Below are 23,844 nucleotides of genomic sequence, written 5' to 3'. Positions count from 1 at the left end.
GGGGTGAAAAGCAGGTTGAGTTCTCATGGATCCAGTCGCATAGGCGGCAGGAACAGAGCAGCTGTGGTATGTTGTTATTTAGTACAGACTATCCTGACTAGGTCAGTGTGTCCTGTTTTCCTTGCAAGGCAGCCTTGCTGAACCTTGCCTCCCTTTGGCTGGCTCTGGGCCTATCATCCAAGAGGCTCTTGACATAGCTGTGCTCATGCCAAGGTCTATCTCCACTGCCTCAGTCTCCCCTCTTGCAAGGCAGCCTTGCTGAACCTTGCTCACTTCCTTCGTGCTGGGGCCTTGCCTTCTCAACACAAAGGACCTTGACATGGCCTTGCTCATGTCAAAATTTTTTCTCAAGTCTATTTAGTTTCTGGTCTCCCACATCTCCTCCCTTTTTATTTCTTAAATGTTCTCAGTGCGGACTGGTGTTTAGTCCAAAGAGCTGTTTCTGGATTGCATGGCATCTGACTGAAAAGGTACAAAACCAGATTAGTAACAAGACTCCTGTTCCTGTAAGGTACCAGAAGAAATATTTAAGGACACTGAATGGATTAAAACCTTGCAGCTCATCTAACAGAGTTTTTGCCAAGTCAGCAGGAGAAATGACCTGGTTATATGCTCTCTGCATTGTCAGTATCTGTTGTCTGAGGTGCTGCAAATTTAAGGTTTCATTGCTGTTTTCCCAGGCTCCCATTATGTGAGGTTTGATGCTTGGAGTGGAATTGTGGTCAAAGACTAGCCTGGGAAAAAAGAGTGAGACCATATCTGGAAATAACTACAGAAGAACAAGCTGGCAATGTGGCTGAAGTGGTAGAGCTCTTGATGCAAGGCCCTAAGAAAGAACTCAGAGAAGTAAAGTAGTTTAGAGTGGATGGGCCCTTGTATGTTTGCTGGTCCTTCTCAAATGTTTAAACAAAATTCTTTTGCATATAAAATCTTCCATGGAAATGGGGTCCCCCAAGCCACCAGGATGTCTGTGATTTGGTGGGAAATAATTCATGCTGTCATATCCCTGGAGCCCTTATTCCTTTGGTCACAATTTGCAAAGCTCTCATGCAGCCCAGTCCTCCACGTTCAGATGGGGAAACTGAGGTCTGAGAGTGAAGTTTGGGACAGTTTTCTTTCCAAGATTGGAACATTGGATGAACTGAAATTAGAAGCCAACTTTTTTGACTTGAATGTGACTTCACTTTCCCTTCTGGGGCACTGACCATGCTGCTGAGGTTTTGGCTTTTCTAAATCCTGCTCCATCCTCCTTTTGCCTAGCTCCACACCCAGCATTTGCTTCCTACTTCTTATGGTGCATTGTGTTTGCTGCCCAGGTCAGTTATTTTCCAGCAGGGAAGTCTCTAGTGCTTCTCTCTCCCAGTGGGTAGGGTGTGAGAGATTCAAAGGGATGTGAGCTGCAGGGTACACACACACACACACACACACAGACAGATTCTTGGGGAGCAAGAAATGCCTGGTGGAAGAAGTCAGACCCTAATCCTAAGACAGGGGAAAGCCAGAAAATATTTCTGTGATGGGAGGAACTCAGGGCACTTGATAAGTGAAACATATCAGGTGGTTAGGTCACTGGGGACAGGCTTTCCTTAAGAAAAGGCAGGAGTTGCCTCGGCAGTTTGGTGGAGGTGCTGGTGCTGGGCCAGTCTTCTGGAGAGAACATCTTGTCTGAATTGTTGCAGTCTTAAAGAATGTTAAAGATAAAGTTTATTGCACAAATGCATGCTATCTTGTAAGTTATGCAAATCATTGGGTGATTGTAAAAGTGAATGACTGTCTTGTGGCCTTTTAGAGAGTCTGAGAAAGTACTAGTTCACAAGGCAGGCTAGCTTAGTGGCAGGTTTCATGAACATAAAATCAAGGGCATAGAAATTTCAAAGTGAGCTAAGACCAAGGCCCTATGGAAAACACTGTATTAATCAGTAAATTGAAGTGTCTCACTCCATATTAGGGTGCAGCAGTTGGCCATGCTTTTAACTTTGCACTAATGATTTACCCAGACCCAGGGATAAGAATATTTTGAGTCAATGTACTAAGCAGAACATCTGGAAAAACTCATCCCTGGACTAACATATGAATTTAGGAAAATGACTATTTCCTAATGATGGAATTTAATGCCCTAAATAAGTATCTTCCAAAAGAAAGCACTTGGCAGAATCTGCAACAGATATCACCTATATCAATTAAGGGGACTTGGCCTCTGTGAATCCCTAATTTGTCAGTCCCAAGATAAAAGATGCAATTGAAGAAGGGTTGTCACAGCAAGTGGTCAACATGCCACTTGAAATGAAGAAATGTGCTCAGAGATACGACCCTGGACGCTCACGCCAACCTGAGCCTTACAGATACGCCTTACGCAAAGTAGTTGGCATGCTTCTCATGTGCCCACATGCTCAGCTGCAGGGTCATGCTTGGTTTTTCTGTTTTCATAAGGACAACTTCTACAAACTTCTCACCTGACCAGGTTTGTCCTTAAACTCTTCTCTGTACCAGTGTCATGAGCTTGGTTGGCATTGGTGTCATGAATATGGCACTCCATGTCACAAACTTTGCCCCCCAGGCTGAGGTTCTTTCTCTCTGGGGTCCTCTCTAGGTTTGAACTGAGCTGGGTTCTGGTGACATTCAGATAAACAGGCATGAATTCTGAATAGCATCCTGGTACTAATTTTATCAGGGTCTAGAAAGGACAATCTCTTATGACAATGAAGAAAAGAAATTCTATTTTCCCCCACCTTACTAGAGAATGTGAAACCAGCTTCAAAAAATGGAGTCAATGAGTCAAGAATATCTAAAATGGAGCCAGGGAGCCATTCTTTTTTTCTATATTTTAAAAATATATTTCTATTGATTTGTTTGTTTTTCTTTTATTCATATGCGCATACAATATTTGGGTCATTCTCCCCCTCCCCCCTCCCCCTCCCTTATTCTATTGGTTTGTAATTTTAAAATTAATGATCTTAACTGATAACATAACAACATAAAAATTATATATATGTGTGGGGTACACTGTGGTATTTTAAAATATGCATGCATTGTTTATATAATATTTAAATTAGATTAAACACATTACCTTTTCTTTTTTTGCAGTATGGGGGTTTGAACTCAGGGCCACTCCACCAGTCCTTTTTTGTGATGGGCTTTTTTGAGATCGGGTCTCGTGAACTATTTGCCTGGGCTGGCTTTGAACTGCGATCCTAATGCTCTCTGCCCCCTGAGTAGCTAGGATTATAGGCGTGAACCACTGGCACCCAGCAATATTTACCTTTTCAAGCATTTGTCTTTTCTTTGTATTAAGAGGAAGAGATGGGTATGGAAAAACTGATCAATGGGAACTAAGTTATTAAATGGAAGTAAGAGGTTCAGTTGTGCTATTGTACAGTAGGGCAGATACAGATAATGGTAACACATTCATACTTTAATTGGTATTTAGCTATTGTGCATTTTTTGGGTAAAGTGGGACATTTCAATTCATGTATTAATATGCAATGATCTGATGAGAATAATTTGTATATCTACTACCTTTGGCATACACTTTTTGTTGGGAATATTCGAAGTGCTTTTAAAAAACTATTTTGAAATATTCAATTAATTGTTGTCAACCATAGTTATCCTACTCTGTTATAGAACATTAGCAGTTATTTATCCTATCAAATGGCACCCTGTACCCAATAACCATCCTCCCTTCATTCTCTCTCTCCTACCCTTCCCAGGCTCTGGTAATCACTATTCGAATCACCATTTCTTTGAGATCAACTTTTTGTTATCTACATAGAAGTGAGATTTGTCTTTCTGTGCCTGATGTACTTCACTTACCACAATAACTTCAAGTTCCATCCATGTTCCTGCAAATCACAGAATTTCATTCTTTTTTTATGGTTGAATAACATTACGTTGTATATATCACATTTAAAAAATCCATTCATCTGCTGATGGACACATTGGTTGGTTCTGTATCCTGTTAATGTGACTTGTTCTATAATATATATGTGGGTTCAGATGCCTCTTTGCCATATTGATTCCAATTCTTTTGGTTAAATACCCAATAGTGGGATTGCTGAATCACATTGTAATTTCATATCTAGTTTTTTTGCAGAACCTCTACACTGTTTTCCACAGTGGTTGTACCAATCTGCATGCTCACTGATAGTATGCGAGAGGCCAGGGAGTCAGTGTGAGAGAGGCTTTTTGTGTGTGTTTACTTGGGATGGTGTATGAACTTTTGAGCTAGGCAAGGTCTGCTTACTCCATGAACATCTTAAAGCAATGGGCTACACTCATCCTATGCCAGAACTCAAGTTGACCAATCAGTTATGGACCCATGGACTTTGACATTTTCCTGCAGCAAAAATTGTAGTTTTTTTCCTTCTTACTCAAGACCTTTCTTAGCTCTTTGAAACATACTTTCAGCTTTACTTCATAGATTCTTGATTGACAGATTATTGATAATAGGCATATAATACAGGATAGCCCAGCTTCTTTATACAGGATTCCAATTGGGGTTGGACAGGTCTGGGACCCAGGGTCTGCTTCATATGATCAATGTGCCACAGCTTCATGTACTGATCAGCACATTTGACTCTCATAAGAGCTCCCAGGACATTCTCAGGTTCCCTGACCCTTCAGAATGTGACCATTTGGATGCCAATTAATCTTCAGGGATAACAAAGCATTAAATATTTTCTGGAGGTATAGAATTTACAAGCATGATGCAGGATAGATAGGACTAGGTGACAGAGAAATCAGAAAACATCTGAAAATAAGCTGGAGTCAGGATTTAAGAATAAAATAAATCTCTAGAGGAGTAAAAGTTAAATAATCTTTTTAAGGAAAATAAAGGTATGGATTTCTACCATCCTACTCCTTTCTTTTGGATTTTAAACAAGTTATTATTTCTCTAGATGGTCTGAGGAAAGAAGGTCCTGGCTCAGTAATTCTTTGACCAGAAAGGAATGCTGAAGGTTTCAAGAAGCACACATCTATGTCACAAGACCCTTCGACTGTAAAGCTACTCTAGACCCACTGTTTCCGTGCTTTGGTAATAACATTGAAACAGGAACTTAGCAAAATGCTTGAAGGTGGTCAGGTGACCAAGCCTGGGAAAGTTTAAACTGAACCCTCAAGCTGAATTTAGATGGTGTAAACATTCCTGGGAAGGGGACTGTTTAGCTGTGTAACTCCCACTCTCCGCATACCATAGGGTGTTTTATTCTACCCCTCTTTCTTCTCCCTGCTTGATTCTGCTTTGTAATAAATCCGTGCTGGCCTCTTACCTTGTAAGTATCATTGTTGAATTGTTTGAAATTCTTTTTGTCGTTGTACTCAAGAACCATGGATCTCAGTCTGGGTGTGGTGGTACATGCCTGAAACCCAATCACCTGGGAGGTGGAGACAGGAGGATCATGGTTTGAGTCTAGCCTGGGCAAAAAAAAGTTAGAGAGATCCTATTTCAAAAAATAAGCCAGGTGTGGTAAGGCATTTCTATTATCCTACCTATACAGAAGACAAAGGTAGGATTGTGGTCTGAGGCTGGTCTAGGCAAGGCTGAAAGACTCTACCTGAAAAATAACTGAAGAAACAAGCACAGGAGGCTTGGATCAAGTGGTATAGCACTTGCAGAGCAAGTGTAAGGCCCTTAGTTTAAACCCCAGAACCACCAACAAACTTAACACCACCACCACCACCACCACCACCACCACCACCACAGAGACCTCAGATCCAAAGGAGTCACTGTGGTATTGAGTCTAGATTCCTTCTCTTCTGCTTGGCATACCGTTCCTTCTACTCTTCACTGGTGACAGACACAGCCATTTCTCTTTAGAATTAGTCCCTATCTTTTTATGAGCAACAATGTGACAGCCTCAGATTCTGGGTATTTTCTTACTGAACCCATTGCACATTCATGAGAACTGCAGCATCAGAGGTGACAGATGTGAAGGACCGACCATGTTCATGGATGCCTCAGTCTCTCCAGAGGTCTTTCTAATGAGTGGCTCCTTATTACAGTGAAACATCTTCTCCCCAACCTTTAATGATTCACTCAAAGTTACTTCCTCAATTGTCCTTGTTCTTTGCTTTTCTTATTTCTTGGTGAATCACTACCAGAATAACTCACACCCATCACTGTGCTTTTTGGCCCTCTCCCATTATATCCTGTATTAAAGAAAATCCCTCACTTGGTATCTCTCTTGTGAGCCCACAAGTTCCTGGGGGTGAAGAACTATGTCATGTTCTCCTTATATTCAACCTCTTCCACTATAAACACAGCCTTAAGCATAGCAAATGCTCAATCCATATTTATTATGTGAGTGAACGTGAAAGAGTGAAAATGGTGTGAATAGATATCTTCTCCAGCTACAAGCCCACAGGCATGTAAGTACATGGATGTGTGTGCACCCAGGCCCACACATGGATGTCCACACCACACAGATGATGTGTCCTGAGGAGAGCTTGTTTGTTAAAATGCACTTTAAATTCCTATCTATTAGGTAGTAGCATTCTTTATTAGGGTGGAGTGAAGTAGGGTACAAGCAATGGTAGAGACATTTCTCTCAGTTTGTCAGGTTATGGAAGTCCAGAAGGAAGAGGACTTCTCTAGGTCTCAATGAAAGATGATTCTACAATTTCAGATTTGCTTATCTGTGTGGTTGATTTCACTTTGCATCTAATTTGCTACATTTTGGTTGACTTCTAGTCTCTTGTAGAATTTTATGAGAAGAATTATTTCTATTGGAAAACAAAGTCACATATGAGAAGCACTACGAATGAGAATAGGACAGGCACATGTGGAGGCCTTAGACACTGGGCAGGGAGCAAGAAACAGGAAGACTCCTCTAGACTCCACCTTCTTAGGGCATCTTTCCACCCAGTGAGGATCCCAAGGACTCACTATGCTATACTCATTGGAGGATCAGTTAGTTCCAGAAGACATGTGGATAATATAAACACAGGCAAGTAGCACCCCTTTATCCCAAGCAATCATTTCTGTGATCTGAAAGAAGAATGAATTGAGAGGATGTGAGTACTAGTCCGGGGTCATATTATCTGAGCTTGAATTGTTGCTCTATGATGGACCATGCCTTTGGCTTCACGGATGTCCCCATCCTCTGTCAAGCCTCATGGGTAAAGAGTCTCCCTGGGTCTTTGTGAGGTTCAAATGCACATGGAGAAAGTTATTTCATCACTCACAGCCAGTGCCACACGCACAACATCAGAGTCCTTATTTAGGGGAATTCTTGGAAGGTTGCTACTGGTAGAGAAGGGGAGCCCTGAGGGTGTAGTGTGAAGTCAGGCAGTAAAACGGGGACTGTTTTGTGTAGGAAGTAGAAAGGGATTTTAGAATGTAGACAAACCACAGTGTGATTTGGTTAGAGAAGAAAGATGGTGCTAAGCTACACGGGGAAGGTGGAGCCTAAAGAAAGAGGCATCCAAAGAGAAAAGAAGATTACAGTAATGGTTAGTCTTCTGGATCTGATGTAAATCTCCACCATCGCTGTGAACCTTTAGAGGAAGTCAGCTGCTGAAAGAAACTTCTGGGCTTGAGACTGTGGCATTTTGTGAGGAAAAGGAATTGGGGCTGTCCCTTTGGACTGAGAAAAAGAATCAGTGAAGTGATCCCCAAATTAAATTAATTCAGGGGCAGCAACAGGTGAAAGTCAGGGGGAAATATTTGTCCTGTGCTTGTTTTTCCCTAGGAAAACCAGGAGTATGGGGGCTCTCACAGCATCTGGTTTTGCCTCCCTGAAGGAATTCCATCAATTTCCATTTGGGGTGCACTTATGTGAAGTAATAAATATGACAGAAAAATTACATGGCACATGGTAGGTACCAAATGTTTCTCAATTATACTTTTATAAAATGGCATTGCTGAAAATGAGCTGCTCAGTGAAGTCTCCCTTTTGGAGAGGCCTCTCTCTAGCACCTTTCCTTCTTCTCTCTCCTTTTAGCAAACACTTATAAATAAGTGTTTGGTACAATATAGTGAGGGAAACAGACAGAGATGTAGATTGTTGTAATTTCCACTTGAAGGGTAAGAGCTTCAAGTGGACAGAGAGAGAGAGAGAGAGAGAGAGAGAGAGAGAGAGAGAGAGAGAGAAAGAAGAGAGAGGAGGAGACCTCAGTGCACTGGGAAAGGCAGGGTGAAGATGACTTAAATAAATCACAGAACTACATGGTTGGCAGAGATGGGTGATCGTGAGGTCAGTCTGGGCAAAAAGTTACTGAGATTCTGTCTCAGAAAACAAGCTTGGAGTGGTTGTGTGCCCCTGTAATTCAAGTTCCTCAGGAGACAGAGGTAGGAGGATCATGATATGAGCTCAGCCTGGGAAAAACTGTGAGACCCTATTTAAAAAATAACCTAAGCAAAATTGGCTGGAGACATGGCTTAAGTGGTAGAGTGCATGAGTATGAGGTCCTGAATAAGAAAACACAGCAGTACAGATGTTTAGAGTGGATGAGCCTTTGTTAAGTTTTGCTTGTCCTCCTCAAATGTTGTTTTAACAAAATTTTTAGCAATCACAGAATGAGTGAGAGATTTAAAGGAAGATGAGTTGAGGGTGCAGTGTAGACAGCCAGACTTCTGGAGAGCAAGAAAAGCCTGGTGAAGGAAGTTAGACTTTAATCCTAAAGCAAGTTGGAGCCACCAAATATTTCTGGAATGGGAGGAACTCAAGTACTTGTTAAATAACCAGAATGGTTGATAGGTCCACTGGGTATGGGTTATTTTTAGGAATTTTTGTAGGAGTATCTCTTCAGGTAACCTTTTGATTAAACAGGAATAAGAATTATGGGCACACCAGAGTAGGGGCATTCATGTTTGCATTTGAAAAAGAAAATTTATGAAATGTCCAATACTTCCCAGGCTTGGTTTTGAATATGGGGGCCAGGACGGCAAATGAAACAGAAATCCTGCCTGATCTTTGAGAGTTTCAATCCTACCAAAAGGAAATAGGCAACAAGTAGAAATGCAGCAAGTAAGTCAAATATGAAGGTACAAGAAGATGCTTACAGCTCTGGGGAAAACAGAATAGAGGAGAAGGAAACAGGATGCAGGGTAGACAAAATAGGGACTTTAGTACAGTTACTGGGTTGTTCAGTGATCTTGCTAAGAAGGTGATTACTGAGCACAACCTGAAGGAGGTGAGGAAAAAAGAAGGGAGCCATGTGATACTAGAGGGAAGCAATGGAAAAAACCCATCTGTGTTTGAGAAAATATCAAGGAGGTCAGTGCAGCAGAAGGCTTAAGGGTGGGTGGTGGAGCACAGAATTAGATGGAACCAGAGGGCCTGCACATTTAGACCACTGTAAGATAGCTGACTTTTCTTTTGAGTAAAAAATATTCTCAATGGAAGGTTTTGAGCCAAGAAGTGCTGTGATCTTGGAGATAAAATGTACCAGTCTGGCTTCAGGGCCCAGGATAGCAGGGAGGAGGCCAGGGTGTGAGCAGGGAGAACGGTGAGAGGCTGCCTCAGTGACAGAGATGAGAGGCCCAGTGGCCAGGCACAGTAACAATAAGAAAGCAGGGACACATTGTTGGATTGTGGATGCATTTTTGAAAGAAGAACCAATAGGATTCTTTGAGGAAGTGGCTGCTGTATGTGAGGGAAGAAGAGGGGTTATGTTTACTCCAAGGTTCCATCCCCAGCAACTGAAGGATGGAGTTACCATCAGCTGGAACAAGGAAAACCGAATAGAGATCTGGCTGAGGAAGTGAAGTTTGGAGAAAATATTTGGAGGTTGAAATTTAGACTTTCTGAGTGTATGTGGATGATCAACGTTGCAGTGGTGAGAGGGGATCTGGTTGGAGCTGAGCATTTGAGAGTCTTTGTCACAGGGAATGTGTTTAGGGACCCTGGACTGGGAAAGATTGACAAGGAAATGAGAAGAGAGAGAAAGCAGCAATACAGACCGAGAGACTGGGAAAAGAGAAGAGCCAGCAAAGGAGTCAGAGAAGAGAGCATTTGGCCAGAGACTTGGAAGCCAAGGGACGTCTTCATTCAGGGCTGACTGGGGACACTGAGCAGAACAGAGCTATGATGTGAGGCTGAGCATCTGAGTAGAGAATGTTCAAGAGAAAACAGGAGAGGAGAGAATTGGAGATGATGAGTGCAGACAATTCTTTTGAGGATTTTTTTCTGCAAAGAGGACTAAAAATAGAATGGTAAGTGACAGGGACACAGCATAAAGGAAGGATTTGTTTGTTTGCTTTTTGAGGTGGAAGAACAGTTGCATGTTTCCTTGCTGATGGAAAAGCTCCAGTGAAAGAAATTGATCCCGCAGAAGAGAGATGAGGGAGGGAGAGGGAGGGGAGCTGGAGCAGGTAGGACAGGATGTGGTCCTCTGTGCAGGTGGATTAAGGCGATACAGGGGGCAGAGAGATCATGTACAGGCACAGCTCCTACAATAAGGACCCAGCTCCCTTCAGGTGTCATCACATGCCTTCCCCTCCCTACACTGCACACCTGTAATCACCACCTGCAGACCCGCTGCAAAAAGCTATGTGTCTCTTGGAATACTCACTTTTCCATAATGGCAGAATTTTATACAAGCTTTCAAAATGGAAGCTGGGAATTGGACCTTTTGAGACCATCACATTGGCCTGAGTCCTCCAAGTGGCAGTCAGCCCATGGAAGATTTACCCATATAAATGGCACAGTCTGATGTCAGGGTTGTATGCTGATTTCCTGTCTGATCTTTTATATTGTAAAAATATGTTAGTATTAAACTGATATATTTATGAGGTTAAAATAAGATTTAAAAAGTTTACCTGAGGAAAAAGCAATTGAGGAATTGTGCTTCCTCTCATGGGGAAGGGCTGCTGTGAGGTCAGTGCAGTGTTTCTGGTTGTTTCTCTGGCTATTGAGTCAGCTTTGCTTTGGTAACAAGCAAACCTGATCTCAACAACTTACAAGAAGCATTTATTTCTTGTTCACATAGCATGAGGGTTGGGGTTAGTGGATGATCTTCTGGGCTCAGTAGAGTTTGGATTTTGAGCATCAAGTTCAGGATGGAACCCATCCTTGTTTGCACTCTGGGCCCCAAGTTAAAAGAGTAACCCAGACATGGGACCTGGCCTTCATATGATAAAGGGCATAGGAGCTAAAGAAGCTGAATCTGATCTTAAAGTTCCATCTGAAATTCCTGCTTAGGTTTAGTAAATGACATGTGTGCTCATTTTCTTCCGTTCTCCAAAGCAGATCCCATGATGGAGCCCAAAGTCAATGAGGAGTATGGATGAGTCACACTAGAATGATGTAAGATACAATCCTTTACTGCAGGGGATGGGGGGGGTGTGCTTTGTGGAGGGAAGTGGGAAATAATCCATAGTCATCTGTACTCTTTCCACAGTCATCCACATATTGAACGCAGAAAATGTTGGTGGGGATATTGAAGAGCGACCACACGCATTGCAACCACTGGAGTCAGCACAGACGTGGGGTCCAGGTGGGGATAAATTGGTGTCAATGTACAGGCTTTATGCATGGAACACCTTGGGTGCTGTAACTCTATTGTATTAGTCAGGGTGTTCCAGTGACACAAAACTAAGAGGAGATGAGACTGCAGGATGTGACTGAACTTGGAGACGTGGTCAATACAAAGGGACTCAAGTTTAAATGAAGTTATTAGGGCAAACCCTACTCCAATAGGACTGATATCCTATAAAAGGGGGTGTTTGGACACAGAAACGGACATGAACCCAGGGAGGGAACACTGTGTGTGCATGAGGGCCGAGTTGGGGTGATGAATCTGTGAGTGTCTTTTAAGGACTCCTTTATACATTGTAAAAATGATTGAGGGCTCCAAAGAACATTGGTTTACTTGGATTCCATTTGTTAATATTTACCATATTAGAAACTAAAATGGAGATGTTTAAAAATGTTTATTAATCTGTTTTGAGATTAAAAACACCCAATAAATGTTAATATAAATATTTTAGTAGAAATTAACCACGTCTTTCTGTGAAAAAAAATAGGTGAATGGCATTATTTTATAGATTAATGCACATCTTTTATGTCTGTCTTGATAGATGACTGCTAGATTCTCATGTGTATTTCTGTATTACATTTGTTTTATATATTATCACAGTACAAGTATATGATGAAGGTCTGGCTTCACACAGATACATAGTTGGAAAAAGTCATCCCCCACCACAAAGAATTATCTAGCCCAAAATAACAATGGGGCTGAGTTTGAGAAACAAAGGCTGTTTAAATACTCCCTTTTCCAACTTCCTTTTGGGAAGTGATTAGGCGATGAAGGTGGAGCCCAGCTGAATGGGATCAGTGTCTTCATAAAGAGCATCCAAGCAGCTCCCTTGGTCCTTTTTCCATGTGAGGATACAGAGTAAAGGTAGCCATTTAGAAACCAGGAAGCCTGCCCTCACCAGACACCAAATCTGCTGGACTTTGATCTTGAGCTTCTCAGCCCACTGAGTGGGAAATAAATTTCTGTTGTTTATAGCTGCTGGTGTGAAATTCTGTTATAGTAGTCCAAACATACCAATATGATTTATGGCAAAAAACATTGATTTGGACTGGAGGTGTGGCTCAAGTGGTAAAGCACCTGCTTTGCAATCATGAAGCCCCGAGTTCAAACTCCAGGGCCACCAAAAAAAAAAAAAAAGAAAAAAACCAGGAAGAAAAAGAAACAAGCACAGGTCCAAAGGGATCATTAGGAGATGATTATCCCCTTTCCTACCTGGTCTGCTGTTGCCCCACCCTTCTCTGGTGACAGACACAGCCATTTCTCATTGGAATTAGTCCCCAATTGTTTATGAGTAAACAATGTAACAATCTCAGGATCTGGTTATTTTCTTACCTGAAATCACTGTGTATTCACAAGGACTGCAGCATCAGTGATAACAGTGTAAAGGACTGACCATGTTCATGGATGCCTCAGTCTCTCCAGAGATCTAACAAATGAGTGGTTCTTCATTGCAGTGAAATATCCCCTCTCAGACCTTTAATGGCCCACTCAACCGTTACTTCTTCAATTCTCCTCGTTCTCTGCTTTCCTCATCCCTTGCTGCATCACCACCAGAATAACTCACACATGTCACTTTTTCTCCCTGCCCCTTCCCCTTGCCATCCTGCTTAAGGAAAATTGCTCACATGGCATCTCTTTTATGAGCGCACAATTCGTGGACACCACAAACTATGTCATGTTCCCCAATATTCATCCTCCTTCTTTAAACAGAGCCTTAAACGGCAAATGCTCAATTCATGTTTGTTATGTGAGTGAATGATGGAAACAGTGCAAATGAAGTGAGTAGATATTTACTCCTCCCGTCCACAAGCTCACAGGCAGGGAAGCAAATAGATGTGTGGTACCCAGGCCCATCAGTGGATACCCACACTACAGATGCATGTGTCCTGTCCTGAGAGGACCTTTTGGCTAAAATGCATTTTAAATTCCTATCTATTTAGTAGAATAACAGCATCGTTTATTAGGGTGAAGTGAAGCAGGGTGCCACAATGGTAGGGACATTTCCTTCTGTAGTCAGGATGTGGAAGATCAGAAGAAAGAAGACTTCTCTAGGTTTTAGTGAACAATGATTCCACAATTTCAGATTTTCTCATCTGTGTAGTGGATTTCACTTTGCATCTAATTTGCTGCTTTTTTGATGATTCTGGTCTCCATTAGATTCTTCTGGGAAGGAATACTTGCACTGGAAAATAGAAGTACATATTAGGAGCACTAGTAAGAGAGAAGAACAGGTATACATGGAGGTCTTAGACACTTGGTAGTGATCAAGAAACAGGAAGAAGTCTCTAGACTCCATCCACTTGGGGCACTTTTCTACCCATTGAAGAGACCTAGGGCTTGCATAGCAGTTGCTGTAGTATCTGTTGTTCTGGTAGTAATTACTGGGTGATGGCCATGAGGATTTTTTTCATAATACATATACTGATGATGAGCAGGTTCCCCCATAAAATCATTTGAGCAAATTGAAAGAAGAAAGATGTGACAGGACAAGAGCACTGGTTTGGGGCTCGGGTTGTTTGAGCTTGAATTGTGGCTCTGCAATGGACCATCCCTAAGGCTTTATGGAAGCCTACTTCCTCTCTCAGTCTCATGGGGAAAATGTCTTCAAGAGGCTCAATTGTGCATTGAAAAGAGTTGTCACTTTTATCACTCACTGCCGGGTGCCCCTCTCAGAAGATCAGAGTTATTCTTTAGGCAAATACCTGGGAGGTAGCTTCAGGTAGAGAGGGTGTGGTCTGGATTAAACAGTGAAACGGAGACTGTTCTGAGTAGAAAGTGTGCAGGATTTGAGGATGTGGACAAGCCACAAAATGAGCTGATTAGAGAAGAAAGATGGTGCTGAGCTACTTGGGGGAAGGTGGAGCCTGCAGACAGAGGCATCCAGCAGAAATGAAGACTACAGTATGGGTAGTTTTCTGGATCTGATGAAATGTGTTTCAACATTACCTAAAGTCCCCTGGTAAAAAGATCCACCCCATTACCTTTGATCTTTTTTTTTTTTTTGATTTTTCTGGGGCTTGAACTAAGGGCCCTCACTCTTGCTAGGCAAGTACTTTGCCACTTGAGCCACACCGTCAGTCTCTCTTTACCTTTCTTGAGAACTACTGAATGGCCACAGCTCAAGTGTAGGTTTCTTATAGCTTACTTGCATTGTGGAATCCAAAACTGTATCAACGAACTTCATATAACTCTTGTTATAGACTGAATATTATATAACCTCAAAATTCACATGTTGAATCCTAAATCCCTACGTGATGATGGCTGGAGGTAGGTTTTGGGGAGGTGATTTTATCATGAGACTGGAATCCTCCTGAATGAAAGTGTCATCATAAAAGAGCATTCAGGCAGCTCCCTTGGCTGTATTTGATGTGAGAATGAAAGAAAACATGGCCTCTATGAACTAGTTATGCCTGCCCTTGCACGACACAAAATCTGTTGGCATTTTGATCTTGAACTTCCCAGCCTCCTGAACTGTAAGAAATAAATTTTTATTGTTTACAAGCTACCAGTGTGAAATTCTGTCATAGTAGATAAATAGACTAAGACCCTCTGTTGCATCAAAAATCATTGACCTGCCTGCACTTTGCATGAAACTCTTTGATATATTTTTTAAAGCTTTCTGCCTTTTACTGCTATGCTGGTGGTATATCCAGGCATTTACAAAAGTTCATACAATATATCAAGCATATCGTAGTTGAATTCAGCCCCTGCATCCTTGATCTTTATACCCCCTCCTCCCAGTCCTGAAATAATTTCAACAGGTTTCATTTTCCCATTTGCATGTATGTGCTCAGAGTATTTGCACCATATTCACCTTCCTATGCCCTTTCTCTGCATCCTCCCCCTTTCCACTGGGATCTACCTTCCAGACAAGACTTGTTCTGCCCTTCTGTTCTCCAATTTTGTAAAAGAAAGAAATGACATTTTTCTTTATTTAAGATAGCTGTATATGAAGTTTCCTTGTGACATTTCCATGGACATATGTATTATAACCTGAATTGGTTCATATCCTGCATTTTCTCCTTTCTACATTTGTCCCCTATTATGTTGATTTCGACAGATTTAAGACCTCTATTTTCATGCTTTTTTTAATTGTTGTGCTGGAGGGGTAGATTGTTGCATTTACAAAATTTCTTACATCTATATCCATTCTTGTATAGGGAGTATACCCATCATATTCACATTCTTTACTTTATTCTTTTACCCTTCCTTGTCGTACGTGACCTTCCATTAATGTGACCTGTTTTTCATAACACTGCTTGTATTTGTATTATGTCTGTATTCCATATCTGAGAGAAAACATGCAGACTTTGGCTTTCCGAACCTGGCTAACTTCACTTAAGATGATGTCCTCCAGTTCCACTGGCGATTGTTAAGAACACGAAGAACAACAAATGTTCATAAGGATGTGGGGAAAAAGGAATGCTTATGTTGGTGGGAATGTAAATTAGCATAATCACTATGGAAAACAGTTTGGAGGCTCCTTAAAAAAATAAAAATCGAACTGCCATATAATCCAGCAATACCACTCCTAAGGATCTACCCGAAGGGATGTGAGTCATTTTACAATAAAAGCACCTGCACACACATAATTACTGCAGCACTATTCACAATAGCTCAGCTGTGGAAACAGCTTTTCCATTTCTTGAGAACTGTTGAATGACCACAGCTCAAATGTGGTTTTCTTACAGGTTATTTGCATTGTGGAATCAAATACCACATCAATGAAGTTCACACAACTCTGTATTATAGACCGAATGTTTGTGTTACCTTAAAATTCATATGTTGATTTCTAAATCCCAATGTGATGATGGTTGGAGGTAGATCTTTTGGGAGGTTATTAAGTGATGAGGGTGGAACCCTCCAACCAGGATTCATGTTTTCATCAATGAGCATCAAGGTAGCTTTCCAGGTCCTTCTATCAAGTGAAGATACCAAAAAGATGGTCATCTATGAACTAGGAAGCCTGTCCTCACCAGATCCCAAATCTACTGACATTTTGATTTTTGGTTATGCCTACTGAACTATGAGAAATAAATTTCTGCTGTTTATAAGTTACCAGTGTGAAATTCTGTTCTAGTAGTAAACTTACTAAGAGTGTGATTATCAAAAACATTGATGTGGAGTGCGGGTGTGGTTCAAGTGGTATGGTACCTCCTTCGCAAGGGTGAAGCCCTGAGATCAATCTACAGGGCTATCAAAGCAAGCAAGCAAGCAAACAAACAAACAAACCCAAAATGAAATAAGCTCAGGTCCAAAGAAGTCACTGAGGGGGTCAGCTGATAATCCCACTCTTCTGCTACCCACCATTCTCTAGTGACAGACATCGCCATTTTTGTTTGGAATTAGTCTTATCTTTTTATGAGTAACAATGTAGTAGTCTCAGGATTCTGGATATTCTCTTACTGAAGCCGTTGTGCATTCACGAAGACTGCAGCATCAGTGGCAATAGTATGTGAAGCACTGACCATGTTCAAGGATGCCTCAGTCTCTCCAGAGGTCTTCCAAATGAGTGGTTCCTCAACACAGTGAAATATCCCCTCCCCAACCTTTTTTTTTAAGACACATATAATTTAATATCAAGAGTGTAATACAAAAGACTCAAATACAGTGAAAGAACACACTTCCCCACTGACACCAACAATGCTGCTTTAACATGTGCCTGTTGTGTGGGATGAGGGTTCCATAAAAGTTCACTACTGAAAAAATAATGCAGTGAATCTCGTCACAGCCAATGTCCTTACACATTCTAGTTGTGAAATGAGTGTTTATAATGCTTCCAACAGTTTAAACCCAAAACTTGATCCCACACCTTTACGTTTGCACATTCCTCTTAAAAGTTAAGATTATCTACATGTTTCAAAACCATTCAAAGACCAAACCATTGATCTAAACCACATTAATTTAAAGCTCCATCAAATAATAGAGAGCCCTAAGCTAATTGGTTAAATATATGCAGTACTTGTACTGACATTTACTATTTGATTCTCTGATGTGTTGGTTCTTGGCAAGGAAATTCTTTAAAGGCAAATTCACCTCATTTGAGTTTTGACCCAGTCAAAACTGTGAGGTCCACGGTCTTATTGGCAAAACCGATAGACAGTGTCTCTAAATCACTATGCTCAAGGTTAAGTGCGATGCAATTCTGGGTTTACCTTTCACTGGAATTTTACACGTTCTATTCATGATTAAAAATCTCTGGGTTTTCAGTCCTCCAAGCTGTCTGGAGACACAGTATGCCACAGACTTAAGTCTTCTGTTTGTCCCTCTATTTTCTTCAAACATTTTTTTCAAGTGTCTACGTGTTCTAGAAGGGGAATTTTTCAGAAGTGGCCTCTTCTTCAGAACAGTCTGACAGCATCAGGTCTCTGAAGCAAGGGGAAGGGGAAGAGAAGAAAAAGCTGAAACACAAGGCTCATTTGGTAAGTTTTACATTAGCCATTACAAGATGTACAGTGTAAGAATATTGCTTTTTTGGCTCAAAAAGTCTGAGTCTTGGTGTGGAAACGAGTACTTGGCTGTTCCACCACAGCTTTCTCGTAGTGGGACTGTCAGGGAAGTCTTGACTGGGGAGTATGATTTGTTTACCCATTAGGCGTAAACTTCCAGGCCCTCAGTTAATTCTGGGCTTCTTCCAGTTTGTCTTTAGTCTGTTCCAGTTTACCTTCCATTTTTAGGAAAAACAAGTTGATCGCTGGATCTACCATTGCTCATCTCAGTTGGGCAACACTCTGCTGCTGGTCTTGCTTGAGGTACTGGATTTGAGTAGTACACTCTGCATCTCTTGTTACTTGGTTGCTAGTCTCATTGCAAGGATGTTTTCCCTGTGTGCAGACTCCTGCTGTTGTTGCTTTAGTTTTTCTTCAGACTCCCTTAAGCCAGTTACATCATTTGAGTTAAGATCTGTGTACTTTCCCTCCGAAGCCTGGACATATGCTCCATATTGTTCCCATCTTAGAATTAGCTCATCTCCTGCCATCACTTTGAAGTGTGTTTCACTCACACAGACCTTTTTGGGAAGAGGTTCTTCATTGGTTATCTTGAGCCCTCTGCTGACCGAGGTCTCGCAGATGCCTCCAGTCACATAGGCTCCGGCTGGTCCCGCCATTCTTCTCCAGCTGCAACCCCAGCCCTCCCCTTTATTTGCGTGTCTCGCTGCCACCTCCCCAACCTTTAATGACCCATTCAAATGTTACTTCCTCAAGTCTCCTTGTTTTCTGCTTTCTTCATCCCTTGCTATATCACCACCAGAATAACCCACACCCATCACTGTTTTTCTGCCTCTCCCCCATGCTGTCCTAGGTTAGAAAAATTGCTTACTTGGTGCTTCTTACCCAAGCCCACTGTGATCCAGTTCTGAGTCTTTGACTGCTCAGTGGCCACTTACTGATTTCTGACCCTGACTACAATGCTGAAGGAAACTGGCAATGGTTTTCTTAAAACACCATAGTAGTAAGACAAAATTAAGTAGATTGGGCCTGAAAAGATTGGAGAAAATGGAACATTTAGACAGGAGTCCTTGATTGCATATATTTGAAATGCAGGAAAAGCAGATCTTGGCCATTTCCTGTAAAACTTCTGTTGTTAAAAAAAAAAAAAAAACAACTGTAACAAATCACAGCTGGCAAGCAAAATATTTACTAGGAACATTCCAAGGCCTGGTTTGGTAGATGAAAATAGCAACCAATCAACTTGCTTCTTTATTTTGCTTTGACTTATCCTCTATAAGTACTTGCCCAGGGTCATTTGTTACAGGAGCATTCTACTTCTTGTAGTTTGATGTTCCCCAGTTCCTGAGGGTGTTCTTCTTCAGGTGAACCTTTTGAATCTTATTTTCACTTGAGAAATATATGATTTTAATACTGATGTGTTTTTTCAGAATACTAAAGGGAAAACAGGAAATCTGCACACAACATTGGCTTCAGGATGGTTCTGGTAAGTGCCTTTTGATTTATAAGGGGAAATTTTCTTTTGAGTGGTGTGAATTATACTTTATTAGAGTTGCCTTTTGATACATCAAGTATTTATTTATTTTATTTTATTAAGATCTATTCATTATACAGGGGGGAATTCATGGTGATATTTCCAATTGGACTTATATTGTACATTAGTTATGTCACCCTCATCATCTCTCTCCCTCAAACCTGCCCCCTGCCCCACTTAAAACAATTGCAAGAGATTTGATTTATAGGGAAAATCTTCATGGATGACTGTCTCTTGGAGGACTCAGTCCAATTTACTGATCTCAAGAAGAACAGTAAACTATGCTATTATGGAGAAGTGAGTTTTCCAAGAGAGAAATTGAGATCTTCTGGAGAATCCACAGGCCTTGTTTATAGGTGTTGGAGCAGGGATGGGAAGGCACTGTGATGACACATGAAGGGAGTTGGGTCATTATTCTAGAAGTTGTAAACGTACAGGGTCCCCTTATGTCCCCTGTATTGCCATCATCTACCTGCACAGGTGACCACATCTTTTCCCATCTACTTGAGCTCCCCTCAGAACTCATTACCTCAGCCTTCTCTACTAATATATTTCGTTTTTCCAATTGACCACAGTTGCATACTTCAGTTGCTGGAGAAAAAAAGATGTAGAAATCAATCACAACCCCTTTCCTTCACTCACACCCACAACAAGTTCTTCAGGGAATTCTGTTGGTTCTTCTCTCAAAATGCATCCAGAATCCAACCATTTCTCTGTACTTTCTGAGCCACTGAGTCTGTCATCTCTCACTGGTCTCCCTGTTCACACACAGGCTTCCTTGCAGTTGTCCTTATCCCAGCATCCAGACTAGTCCATATGACCTGCAGAATCACAGCACTTCTCTGATCAACACCTCCATTCTGTGTTTTTGACTCCAAGGAAAAGCCATCTGTCTTATAGTGGCCTCTACACACTGACATTTGGTACCATCTGACCCTGGGCTCCACAGCCCACTCTTTGCTCTTCTGCTGCCTCCTAAAGTTTTCTTAAACACACTAGTGGGTTTTCCGTGTGTTTCTTCAGGTACCCCTTGGATCCCTTCCTTCCTTCTTCACCTCCTTCACGTTGTTGGTCGGTATACATCTTCTCATCAAGGTCACTGACTCCAAAAATTGTACTAATGTCCCAGTTGACCATATAGCATCCTGCTTTCTTCACCTTTATTCTACTTTCTACAGTGAAACAACTTCTCATAACCTCTACAGTTGACTTACTTGCTACATTTCATGCTTGAATTCCCAAAGGGCAGGCATGTTTTCTGTTTCATTCACCATTCTGGCCTCCAAACCTGGAATCAAGCCACACATGTATTGCACAGAATATGCCAGATATGGTGTGTCTAGTAGCTGCTATTCCTATTTAATCTGATGGTCACCTGGAGAGATTTCTCATGGCAAAATTTCTAAGAAAAGCCCCACTCAGCAAACCTATCAACTAAGTCTGTTTTGTTCATCAAGTTCCTTGAGTTCCCCACATTCCAGAAATATTTGATGGCTCCCACTTGCTCTAAGATTAAAGTTTGATTTCCTCTGCTAGGCATTTCAGCTCCCCAGGAGTCTGGCACTCTTTCTACTATGCTCCACAGCTCTCCTCCCTTCAACTCTCACTCACCATGACCTTCAACCACTGTCATCCATTGAAAGAGTCAAGAACTAAGGACTTCCACGCTATGGAAGAACATACTAAGCCAGCAAACACAGTTCAGTGTAAAAAATACAGAAACAAATACTGGGAGATGAGCTGGGGAAGAGGAAGATGGAGGAGAGTTTAGAAAAAGACAAAAATCCCAGCACTACACTCCTTGCTCCAGAAGAGAGAGGATGGTAATATTTGAGTTATGAAAGTTGGTTTCTAATATCAGTTTTGCCAATGTCTTATTTTGGAAAGAAAACTGTTCCAGGCTCTTCCCCCAGCCCTCAGTGTTCCCATGTGGAGGACTGGGCTGAGTGAGTTCTGCGAACAGTGAATCGAGTCATGAGGGGCTCCAAGGATATGACAAACTTGAAGTATTTACCATCAAATCATAGACATCCTTGTGGCTTACGGACCCCTATTCCATTTTACATGTAAAAGAATTTTGTTGAAATATTTGAGAAGGACCAGTAAGCAAAGACTCTTCCACTCTAAATTTCTGTTCTTATCATTCTGAGTGAGGTTAGCCTGGCTCAAAAAACCAAAAATCGTATGTTCTCCCTCATATGTGGACATTAGATCAAGGGCAAACACAACAATGGGATTGGACTTTGGGCACATGATAAAAGCGAGAGCACACAAGGGAGGGGTGAGGATAGGTAAGACACCTAAAAAACTAGCTAGCATTTGTTGCCCTTAACGCAGAGAAACTAAAGCAGATACCTTAAAGCAACTGAGGCCATTAGGAAAAGGGGAACAGGTACTAGAGAAAAGGTTAGATCAAAAAGAATTAACCTAGAAGGTGACACCCACGCACAGGAAATCAATGTGAGTCAATGCCCTGTGTAGCTATCCTTATCTCAACCAGCAAAAACCCTTGTTCCTTCCTATTATTGCTTATACTCTCTCTACAACAAAATTAGAAATAAGGGCAAAATAGTTTCTGCTGGGTATTGAGGGGGTGGAGAGGGAGGGTGCGGAGTGGGTGGTAAGGGAGGGGGTGGGGTCAGGGGGGAGAAATGAACCAAGCCTTGTATGTACATATGAATAATAAAAGAAAAATGAAAAAAAAAATTCTGTTCTTCTCTGACATCTTACTCAGGGTGTTTCATCAAGTGCACTATGATTTCAGTCAAGTCTTCATCCCGTTTTGCTTTAATTATTTTTCAGATAGTACCTGTCTATTTTTCAGATAGATACTTTTTTTCCCATACTATACTGGCACCATGATCCTCATACCTCTGGCTCCTGACACCTGTAGCAGGAACTAGAGGTGTGAACCACCACTTCCAACTTTTTTTTTGAGATTGTCTCACTACCTTCTGCCCAGGGTGTCCTCAAGTTTCAATCCTCCCATCTTAATCACCCAAGTAGTTCAGTGTTTTCTTGACTTATACATCTTCATCCTGCCTTTTCCAGAGCACTTCTCTCTCTCTCTCTCCCTCTCTCTCTCCTCTTACCCTTTGTATGTGAATTACCAAAATCTAAATTTCTGTCTGCATCACTCATTAGATTGCAACACACAAATGTTTATAAATGCTTGTGAAAGTGCAACAGAGAAGGAAAGTTGTTAAAGAGAAGTCTCTCCAAAAGGGAGAATTCTCTGAGCAGCTATTTTTCATCAATGTTATTTTATAAACTTGATATTGTGATACATTTCTTTGGTACCTACTAGATGATATGTAATTTTGCTCTCATATTTATTACTTCACATAAGTGCTATACCCACATGGCAATTCATAGAATTCCTTTGGGAGGCATCCCAGATGCTGTGGGAGCCCCCACAGTCCTGGGTTTCCTGGGAAGAAACAAGCTGAGCATGAACAAGTGACCCTGGCTTCCACCTGCTGCTGACATAGTTCCATTGGGGATCATGTCTTGATGCCTTTTCTCAAACCAAAGAAATAACTCCAATTCTTTACCTCCACAAAAAGCCCCCGTCCCAAGCTCAGAAGTTTCTCCAGGAACTGATTTTTCACTAAATGTTCACAATGATGGTGGAGGCTTTCATCAGTGTCAGATAACCACTCATTACCGTCGTCTTCATTTCTCTCTCATGCCTCTTTCTGCAGGCCTCACCTCACTCAATAGAGCTCAGTGCCGTCTTTCTTCTCTGTACAGTTCATTCCGTGGCTTTCCACGCCTTCAAATCCCTGGTTCACTGTTTCACTGTCTTATCCAACCACGCATGGTGGGCTCCCCCTCTCTGCATGAACCACCCTCCCAAGGTGCTTGCCTAAACAATGACTATGTTCTTCTTTGAGGCACACTGGCAGTGAGTAGTCAAAATAACAAAACTTTTCCCTGCATGCTTGAATCTCTCAAAGACCCAGGGACACATTTTTCCCATGTGAATGAGAGAGGATGGGGACTTTCATGAAATCATGGAGATGGACGACCCCGGAACCACAATTCAAGCTCAGGCAAACTGACCACCAGGTCTGTGCTCATGTCCTCTCAATTTTTTCTTTCAGATCACTCTCATGATTGTTTTTTGGGGGGCTGGTCCCTATGTCTGCTTGTATTATACATGTATGTGACCCAAACTCCTCATAATTGTCATCCAATAAACACTACAAGAACAAAAACAACAACCACAACAAATAAAACTATTTCAAGATTGAAGCGAGTCCTGGGGCTGCCAGTGGGTGGATATATTCCCCAAGAGGGCTGAGTCTTAAGAGGTCTTCCTCTTTCTTGTCCTTTCCCAGTGCGTAAGGCCTCCATGTGTGCCCACCCTTCTCTCACCCT

The 23,844-nt window shown here is 41.7% G+C and overlaps 1 pseudogene; it reads right to left on the bottom strand.

Moving 5' to 3' along the window:
• Positions 1-17,338: 17,338 nt before the first annotated feature.
• On the bottom strand, positions 17,339-19,177 carry LOC109694327 (pre-mRNA-splicing regulator WTAP-like; annotated as a pseudogene).
• Positions 19,178-23,844: the final 4,667 nt, after the last annotated feature.

This window comes from Castor canadensis, chromosome 1 (assembly GCF_047511655.1).
Source record: "Castor canadensis chromosome 1, mCasCan1.hap1v2, whole genome shotgun sequence".
Taxonomy (NCBI): Eukaryota; Metazoa; Chordata; class Mammalia; order Rodentia; family Castoridae; genus Castor; species Castor canadensis.
The sequence above is the reverse complement of the archived record's forward strand: the minus strand, read 5'-3'. Positions and strand labels throughout refer to the sequence as shown.